This window comes from Megascapheus bottae, chromosome 14 (assembly GCF_031878675.1).
Source record: "Megascapheus bottae isolate mThoBot1 chromosome 14, mThoBot2.hap1, whole genome shotgun sequence".
Classification (NCBI taxonomy): Eukaryota; Metazoa; Chordata; class Mammalia; order Rodentia; family Geomyidae; genus Megascapheus; species Megascapheus bottae.
This window is the reverse complement of record NC_143522.1, coordinates 51,227,609-51,238,071: the sequence shown is the minus strand read 5'-3', so window position 1 is coordinate 51,238,071 and position 10,463 is coordinate 51,227,609. Positions and strand designations below refer to the sequence as shown.

Below are 10,463 nucleotides of genomic sequence, written 5' to 3'. Positions count from 1 at the left end.
TGACCCTAACCAAAACCCTAACCCAAACCCTAAGTAGAACCTTAAGCCTAACCCTAAACAAAATCCTAATCCAAACCCTAACTCTAACCCTAACCCTTACCAAATCCATACCCTAACCTGAACACTAACACTAACCCTAACTCTAATCCTAACCCTAGCCCTAACCAGTATCAGAACCCTATCGCTAACCTGAACCAGAACTTTAACCCTAGCCCAAATCCTAACCCTAACCCTAACCCTAATCCTAACCCTAACCCAAATCCTATCACGAAACCTAACCCTAACCCTAACCCATATTGGAACCCTAACACAAACCCTAACCCAAGCCAAAACCCTAACGTGAACCCTAATTCTAAACAGAACCCTAATTGTAAGCCAAACCCTAACTCTTAACCTAACCCTAATGCTAACAAGAACTATAACCCTAACACAAATCTGAACCCTAAACCTAACCCTAACCCATACCATACACCTAACCCCAACCCAATCCTTAACGGAACCCTAACACAAACACAAACCCTAACCTTAACTGTAACATTAACCCAACCCTAACCCTAACCCTAACCCTAATCCTAACCTGAAGCCAAGCCCTAACCCGAACCTGAACCCTAATCCTAAACCTCACCAGAACCATAACCCAAACACTAACCCTAACCCCAATCTGAACCCAAACCCATAACCTAACCCTATCCCTAACCTTAACCATAAAATTAACCCTACCCCTAAACTGAAGCCTAATCCTTATCCAAATCCCTACTCGACCCCTAACCCTAATCCTATACCTAACCCTCACCCTAACCCTAGGGATATCCCTAACCCTAAACTGAATCCTCAGCCTAACTCGAACCCTAACTCTAACCCTAACCCTAAACTGACCCCTAAAATGAACCCAAACCCTAAGCTGAATCCTAACCTTCACGCTAACCCTAACTCAAATCCGAACCCTCACGCTAACCTTAAACCTAACCCTAACCCTAACCCGAATCCGAAACCAAACTAACCCTAAACCTAACACTAATCCTAACTCAAATCCCATCCCTAACCCTAATCTAAATCCTAACCTGAATCGTAACCGTAACCCTAACCCTAACCTGATCGCTAACCTGAACCCTATCCCAAAACCTATACTGAACCCTAACCCTAACCCAACCCTAACCCAATTCCAACCCTAACCTTAACCCAAATCCTAACCAGAACTCTCTCCCTAACTTTAACCCTATGACCGGAATCCTAACATGAACCATAACTTGAACACAAACCCAAAATAGAACAATAACCCAAAACTTAAATAGAACCCTAACCCTAACCCTAACGTTAACCAGAACCCTGACCCTAACCCAAATAATAAGCAGAACAATAATCCTAATCTTAAACACAAGCTGAACCCTAAACCTAACCCTAACCCTAAACCGAACCCTAGCCTGAACTCTAACCCTAACACTAACCTTAACCCTAACCCAAACCATAACCCGAACACTAACCCTAACCCTAAACATAACCCCAACACAAACCTGATCCCTAACCCTAAACATAACCCTATCTTTAATGTGAACCCTAACCATGACTATGCCCCTAAACGAAACCCTAACCCGAAACTGAACCCTAACAGTACTCCTACCCGTATCGCAAACCTGAACCCAAACACTAACCCTAACCTGAACAATAACCCGAACCCTAACCCCAACACTAACCCTAACCCTAACACGAAACCTAACCTGAACCAAAACCCTAACCCAAATCCTAACCCGAAACTTAACCTTAAACAGAACCCTAATTATAACCCCAACCCTAACAATAACCAAATCCCTAACCCTAACCTGACCCCTAACCCTAAACCTAACCCCAATCTGATCCCAAACCAAACCAAACACAAACCCAAACTCAAACCCTAATCCTAAACCTAACAACAACCTGAACACTAAGCCAACCCTAACCCTAAACCTAACCCTAACCCGAAGCAGAATTCTAACCCTAATCTGAACCCTAACCTGAACGTTAACCCAAACCCTAACCCTAACATGAACCCTAACCTTAAACCTAAACCAAACCATAACCCGAACATTAACCCTAACCCTAAAACTAACCCAAACCATAACCCAAACCCTAAACCTAAACTGAACCCTAACCTAAACCTAAACTTAACACTAACCGTTACCTGAACCCTAACCTTAACTCAAAACCTTACCCTAACCAAAATCCAAACCTGAACCATAACCCAAACACAAAACTAAACCCTCAACCGAACCCTAACCCTAGACCTAATATGATCCCCAACCCTAATCCGAACCATAACTACAACCCTATCCCGAACCCCATCCCTAATCCTAACCATAAACCTAAAACTAACCTGAAAACAAACCCTAACCCCAACTCAAACCTTAACTTGAACAGTAATCCTAACCCTAACTCTAATCTGAATCCTACGCGAAGCCAAACGCTAACCCTAACCCTCACCCTACTCCTAACCCAAAGCCTAAACCTAACCAGAGCCCTAAACCCAACCCTAATCCTAAAATCAACCCTAACCCTAACCCAAAATCTAACCCTAACACTAACCTAACCCAAACCCAAAGCTGATCCCTAAATCGAGCCCGAACCCTAAACCTAATCCTAATCCTACTTGAACCTGAACACTAACATGAACCATAACCTGAATCCTACCCCTAAATTTACATCAAACCCTAACCCTAATCCTAACCCTAACTATAACTTGTACCGGAATGCTAACGCTAACCCAAATTCGAACCCAAAACATAACCGGAACCTAAAACATAATCCGAACCCGAAACATAACCCGAACCCGAAACATAACCCGAACCCGAACCTTAACCCTAATCCTCCTAACCCTAAACATAACATTACCAGAACAGTAACACAAACCCTAACCCAAAGCAAAACACTAACTGAAACCCTAATCCTAACCTTTACCTTAAACAGATCCCTGACTATAGCCAGAATCCTAATCCTAATGCAAACACAAACCCTAATGCTAATCCACACCCTAAACCTAACCTGAACCCTAACCCTAAATCTAACTGGATCCTTAACCCAAACCCTAACCCGAACCCTCACCCATATATTAAACCTAACCTGAACACTAACCCTAACCCTAACCCTCACAGAACCCTAAAACTAAGCCTAACTCTAACCCTAAAGCGAAACCTAAACATAAACCTAACCTTATCCCAAACAGGAACCCTACCACTAACCCTAACCATAACCCAACCCTGAACCCTAACCCAAACCCTAACCCTAACCGAAAATCGAAACCTAAACCGAACCTGAACCTGAACCTTAACCCAAATCGTAACTTGAACCCTAACCCTAAACTGAACTAGAAATCTAACACTAACCCTAACCCTAATCCATACCGGAACCCTAACACAAAACATAACCTTAACCAGAACCCTAACCTTATCTTTAACCTTAATAGAACCCTAAGTATAACCTGAACTCTAACAATAACTCTAACCCTGATTTTAACGCTAACCTGAACCCTACCTAACCCTAACCAGAACCAGAACCAGAACCTTAAACCTAACCCTAACCCCAACCCCAACCTTAACCATAAACCAAACCTTAACTCTAAACCTAACCCTAATCTGATCCCAAACTGAACTGAACCCAAACCCTAATCCTAACCTGAACAATAACCCGACACTAACCGGAATCCTAATCCTAACTCTAACCCGAAGCAGAACCCTAACCCTAATCTGAACCCTAAGCTGAACGCTAACCCAAACCCTAACATGAACCCTAAACTTAAACCTAAACTGAACCATAACCCGAACACTAATCCTACCCTGAGTCCTAACCCTAACACTAACACTAACCTTAACCCTAAACCTAACCGTAACCCTAAACCTAACCGTAACCCTAATCCTACCCCTAAACTGAACCGTAACCCTAAAACGAACCCTAACCCAAACCCTAAACCTAAATATAAACCTAAACCTATCCAGAACCCTAACTTTAACCCTAACCCTAACAGTAACCCTAACCTTAACCCAAACCCTAACCTAAACCATCACGCAAACTCTAACCCTAAACCTACACCTGATCTAACCCCATCTAAAACCCTAACCCGAACCCCAACCACACCCTAACCCTAACCTGAACTAGAACCCTAACCAGAAACCTAACCCTAACCCTAACCTGAACTGGAACCCTAGCCAGAAACTTAACCCTAACCCTAACCCTGACCCTAACCCAAACCCGAACATTAACTCAAACCCTGACCCAAACCCTAACCCTAACCTGAACACTAATCCTAAACCTAAGGCTAACCTAAACCCTAAGCCTAACCCTGACCCGAATCTGAATCCTAACCCAAACGCTAAACCTAACCCTAATCTCAAGCTGAACCCTAACCCTAACCCAATCCAAAACCTGAACCCTATACCTAAAACAATCCCAAACCTGAAACCTAACCCTAACCCTAAACCTAACTCTAAACCTAACCCTAACTGGAACCCTAAAGCTAAACCTAAACCTAACCCTAAACCTAACCCTAACTAGAACCCTAAAGCTAAACCTAACCTTAACCCGAAACCTAACCCTAAACTACCCCTAAACCTAACACTAACCCCAACCTGAACCCTAACCTGAACCCGAATTCTAAAACTAACCAAAACCAAACCCTAACCCTAACCCAAACACTAACCCTAATATTTTTTTTAATGTGGGCAACAATGATTTTCTTATTGTAACAAAGATCTGCTTGATCAATCCTGAAATAATGAAAAATCTAACCACCTCTGACCACCAGAACAAACATATGACTGGACATACTTCATAATTGACTAACCCTAATCTTAACCCTAACCTGAACCCAAAATCTAAACTTAATCCTAACCCAAACCAGAACCTTAAACATAACCATAACCCGAACCTTACCCTAACACTAACCCTAATTCTAACCCGAACCCTAACCTGAACCTTAACCCTAGGCATAACCCAAGCCCTAGGGTGAAACCAAAACCTATCCCTAACCATAATCTGATCCCTAAACCTAACCCTAAACTTACCCTAACCCAAAGAGTAAGCTCACCCCTACCCCTATTCAGAACCCTACCCCTAAAGAGATCCCAACCAAAAAATTAACCCTAACCCTACCCTAAACCAAACCCAAACCCTAAAACAGACCCTAACCCTAACCAGAAACCGAACCTGAACCTTAACTCGAACACTAAACCTAACCCTAAACCTAACACGAACCCTAACCCAGACACTTACTATAACACTAACCTGGACCCAAACCCAAACCCTAACCCTAACTCTAACAGTTGCCCTAATCCTAACCCTAACCCTAACAGCAATCCGAACCCTAACCCTAACCCTAACCCAAACATTAACCCTAACCCTAACCTTAACTGTAACCCTAACCCGAACCTGAACTGTAACCCTAACCCGAACCTGAACCTTAACCCTTACCCAAACCCAAATCCAAACCCTAACTCTAACTGTAACCCTAACTCAATCCATAACCTTAAAACTACCCCTACCCCTACCCCTACCCCTAACCCTAACGAAACACTAACCCAAACACTAACCTTAACCTGAAACATAAGCCTAAAATTAAAACTAACTTGAAACTGAACCCTAACCTTTATCCTAACCCTAACCCAAATCCGAACCTTAAACCTAAACCTAACCCAAACCTGAGCCCTAACCTGAACCCTAACCCTAATCATAACCTGAAACCTAACCCTGGACATAACCTGAAACCTAAGCTGAACCCTAACACTACCACTAACCCTAAGCCATACCCTAACCCTAACCCTAACCCTAACTAGAACTCTAACCCTACCCCTAACAATAACCCTAATCGCAACACTAACTCTAAACCTAATCTTAACAAGAACCCTAACCCGAACCCGAACCTGAACCAAAACCCTAACTCTAATCTGAACCTAACCCTAACCCTTACCCGAACCCAGACGATAACCTAAAATGAACAATAACCCTAACCCTAAACCTAACCCCAACCCTAACCCTAGTTGTAAGCCTAACCCTAACCAGAACCCTATCCCTAACTCGAACCCAAACACTAAACCTGAACCAAACACTAATCCGAAATCTAATCCTAACCCAAACCCTAATGCTAAAACCAAAACTAAAATGAAATCGAACCCTTAACCCTAACCCCTCCCTAAATTGAACCCTAACCCTAACCCTAACCGATCCCTTATCTTAATTGTAACCAGAACCCCAACACGAATCAGAACCTGAACCCTAACCTAACCCTAAACAGACCTCTAGCCATAAAAGTAACCCTAACCCAAACCCTGAGTGAGAGGGACCAGAAGACTCCTCACATATGTGTGCACATAAGAAGAAGCACCACCTGGACACCCTAGGGTGGATGTGAGGACCAGGGGCTTCATCGTGATGGACTAGGATTTATGGATGCTGTCCAAATTATAGATGAGGGGATCTGCAATTGCCCTGACCTGAAGTGGCATCCCCAGGTAAAGGAGTGGGAACTAGTTACTTGCTGCCCTAATCAGGGCTTGGTGCTGTTTGTGCAGGGCATGCTAAACTATGGGAAAGGGAAGAAGTGACCCTGGAATGGTGCTGATGGTTGTTCGTATAGGGCATGATGAACCACAAGCTAAACCATGGGAAAGGAGGTCCTGGGCCCACACTATCACTAACCCTCACCCTAAATCCTCACCCTAAACCTGACCAATGAGACCACTCACAGCATGATCAATGCGTTGAAAATTTATTGAACAAAGGATAGACTGATACTGTAGGACTTCACCTCAAGGTTGGGATCTCAGAATGCAGCTTCAAGATTTAGCAGGACTGAGTATATGAAAGGAAAAAAAAACACACAGCTTGCCAGACAGATTCTGTTTAAGCAACTAAGGAGTAACAGAAGCAAAATTTGGGGGTTGGTTGTAATTTTGTATAACAAACATTTTTCTCAGGACATCCTCATTTGTTTATCTTAGTGCAGCTAGAAGACCAAATGATATAGAAAGTTTTCTTTCCTTGAATCATCTTAGACCTTCAGGTCCTTCTGGCCTTGTTGACGCCCCTAATTTCTCAATTTTTACTAATATGGATGATTAATTATTTACAAGTAACTATTAACTATTTACTTTATGTTAGAATTAGTCAAGTGAAAGTGGCTTTTACTCTTCTACATTTCTCCTTTTTCCTTTTGTACCGAGTCAAACCTTTGACTCCTGTGGGTCTTCAATTTTGCGGTTATATCATTCCTTAATATTATTGACTAAAGCATTAAGGATACAGGGCTCAATAGTAATACCAATTTGTGGGTGTATTACTAACATTTTTACAGCTTGAACTCTTATCTGCAATACATTTGGTTAATCAATTTGTAAAACAAGGGCCAACAGTTGTGATAGAAAGTAACAGTATAATAGGACCTTTACAAGATGAAATCAAAGTAGTAGCCCAAAGATATCAGGAAAAACAATGACACTTAACAAATGTCAACCTCCTATACCATTAAATTTACATCTTTTTATAAGGGCCAACACCCCAAAGTCAATTATAAGGCCTGTAAGGGCTAGATGAAATTATGATTAGTAATATTTAAAAACAATCTGGGCTATTTCTGACTTGGGAAATGCTTTTAACAAACCCTGAAAAAAATACATAAGTAAATATTCCTGGTCAGATCTCAGTGAAATCAGTGTCTCCAAGCTCCCAGAGAGGTAGCCCTGGCCTCAACTCCTTCCAAGGATCCAGTTCTTCCTGAGTTTGCCTGCTGGCTCCCAGTTTTGCACCCAATAATTCCTTTTAAATTAAGAAATATGAATCAAAACACACTCCCCTTAGGTAGACATGAGGAACAGGTAAACAAACATCAGTGCACCAATCCTGTTCCTATTTGTATTATTGCAGTTTAACTGCATACCAATTTTACTCAAGACATACTCATACCGTCTGCTACATACACAAACCTTCTGCAACTTACATGAACATTTCATGGTTTTTCTTAATTTCTCCCTTTTGAATAAATATTTAAGACAATACTTTTTAAATCCCATAAGAATTTCTTTGGGATTTTGATGGGATTACACTAAATTTGTATATCAATTTTGGCAGTATGGCCATTTTCACTATATTGGTTCTCCATACCCATGAGTATGGGATGTCTTTCCATTTCCTGGTATACTGTTCAATTTCTTTCGTTAGGCTTTTACAGTTTTCATTAAATAATTCCTTTACATCTTTGGTTAAGTTAATTTCTAAATACTTTATTCTTTGGGGGGCTATTGCAAATGGGATCATTTTCTTGATTTCGCCTTCTGTTTGCATATTGTTGTCATACAGAAAGGCTACTGACTTTTGCAGGTTAATTTTGTACCCTGCCACTTTGCTAATGTGGCTTATTAATTCTAGGAGTTTGGGAGTGGACCTTATTGGGTTAGCCAGGTAGAGGATCATGTCATCTGGGAATAAGGATAGTTTAATTTCTTCTGTCTCTATGTGGATCCCTTTGATGTCCTTCTCTTGCCTTATTGCTCTGGCTAAGGGTTCCAGCACTATATTGAAGAGAAGTGGAGAGAGGGGGCATCCCTGTCTAGTTCCTGATTTTAAGGTAAATGGTTCTAGTCTTTCTCCACTTAGTATGATACTGGCTGTAGGTTTGTCACATAGGGCTTCAATTACTTTAAGGAATGTACCACCTATGCCTATTTTTTCTAGTGCAAAGGCCGCTCACCCGCAGGTGCCAATGGCCCTAGGGTGGCATTGTCATGGGGCGTGGGGAGCGGAGACTTCACCACGAGTTTCCTGATCGACTCCAGCATCGTGGTCACATCTCATATTCTGGTTTTTGGATTTGGATAGCTTTTCTTTGTGCGCCAGTTGTTTAAGGAGTATGAGGTGTGCCAGAATGTCCTCCAGGTGATCTCCTCTGTGACTTTTATGTTTTCTTGCACTATGTTTGAGCTTATCATCTTTGAAATCTTAGGAGTGCTGCATAGCAGCTCCCATTACTTTCACTGGAATATTTGTGTATTATTCTGAGCATCTTGGTTTTCCTGATGCTTTTTTACACTGGCTACTTCATCATGAGTAACATGGCTGTTACATAAACAGCAACTGCTTTTCTTCTGCATCTTGTGGTTGACTTTTATGTATTTCTTCTGGAAACTGGGAGAACCATTTCCCATTCTCAACCCCAAACACGGCACCTTGTCTATAGAGCAGCTCATCAGCCGGGTGGGCGTCATTGGGGTGACCCTCATGGCCCTGCTGTCTGGACTCGGTGCTGTCCACTGTCCCTACACCTACATGTCCTACTTCCTCAGGAACGTGACAGACACAGATATCATGGCACTGGAGCGGCGGCTGCTGCAAACCATGGACATGGTTGTGAGCAACAAGAGAAGGATGGCCATGGCTGGGCGAACCATGTTCCTGAAAGGGGAAGTGCACCACAAGCCTTCAGGCTTCTGGGAAATGATAAAGAGAATTACTACTTCCGCAGCAGGAAGTGAAAATCTTATGCAAATCCAACAGGAAGTAGATTGTTTGGAAGAACTAAGCAGGCAGCTTTTTCTGGAAACAGCTGATCTCCATGCTACAAAGGAGAGAACAGAATACTCCAAAACTTTCCAGGGAAAATATTTTATTTTTCTGGATTACTTTTTCTCTGTTTACTGTGTTTGGAAATTTTTCATGGCAACCATCAATATTGTTTTTGATGGAGTCGGGAACACTAACCCTGTCACAAGAGGCGTTGAAATCACTGTGAATTACCTGGGAATCCAATTTGATGTGAAGTTCTGGTCCCAGCACATCTCCTTCATCCTGGTTGGCATCATCATCGTCACATCCATCAGAGGACTGCTCATCATGCTCACCAAGTTCTTTTATGCCATCTCTAGCAGCAGATCCTCCAGTGTCACTGTCCTGCTCTTAGCACAGATAATGGGCATGTACTTCGTGTCCTCCGTGCTGCAGTACCACACCATCGTCACCGAGGTCCTGGGAGAGCTGCAGTTCAACTTCTGCCATCGCTGGTTTGATGTGATCTTCCTGGTCAGTGCCCTCTCTAGCATGCTCTTCCTCTATTGGGCTCACAAACAGGCGCCAGAGAAACACACAGCGCCTGAGAGTCCTGGGTAAAGACGGTCTCCCGTATGCATCAGGGCTGGGGCAAAAAGGGGAAGGCACACCGCGAGTGAAAATACACTGCAACTCCAGGGCAAGAAATGTGGCTGCACACTCCTGATTCTGTAAGTCTGGCTTCCTGTGGAGATGGGTCTGGCCTTCCCTTGAGGTTGACTGTTACTAAAGTCCCATATTGTAAAACAAAACAAAACAAAAAAAGTCTTGTAGAATTCCACAATGAAACCATCTGAACCTGGCCTCTTTTTGGTTGGCATTTCCCTGATTGCTTCTGTTATCTCATTATATGAAATTGGTTTGTTCAGTTTGTTACCTCTTCTTGGTTCAGTGCGGGTAGCCTATAT

At 42.6% G+C, this 10,463-nt stretch overlaps 1 pseudogene; it reads left to right on the top strand.

The window, feature by feature from the left end:
- The first annotated feature begins 9,048 nt into the window (after positions 1 to 9,048).
- On the top strand, positions 9,049 to 10,116 carry LOC150055249 (Golgi pH regulator pseudogene; annotated as a pseudogene).
- The last annotated feature ends 347 nt before the right edge of the window (positions 10,117 to 10,463 follow it).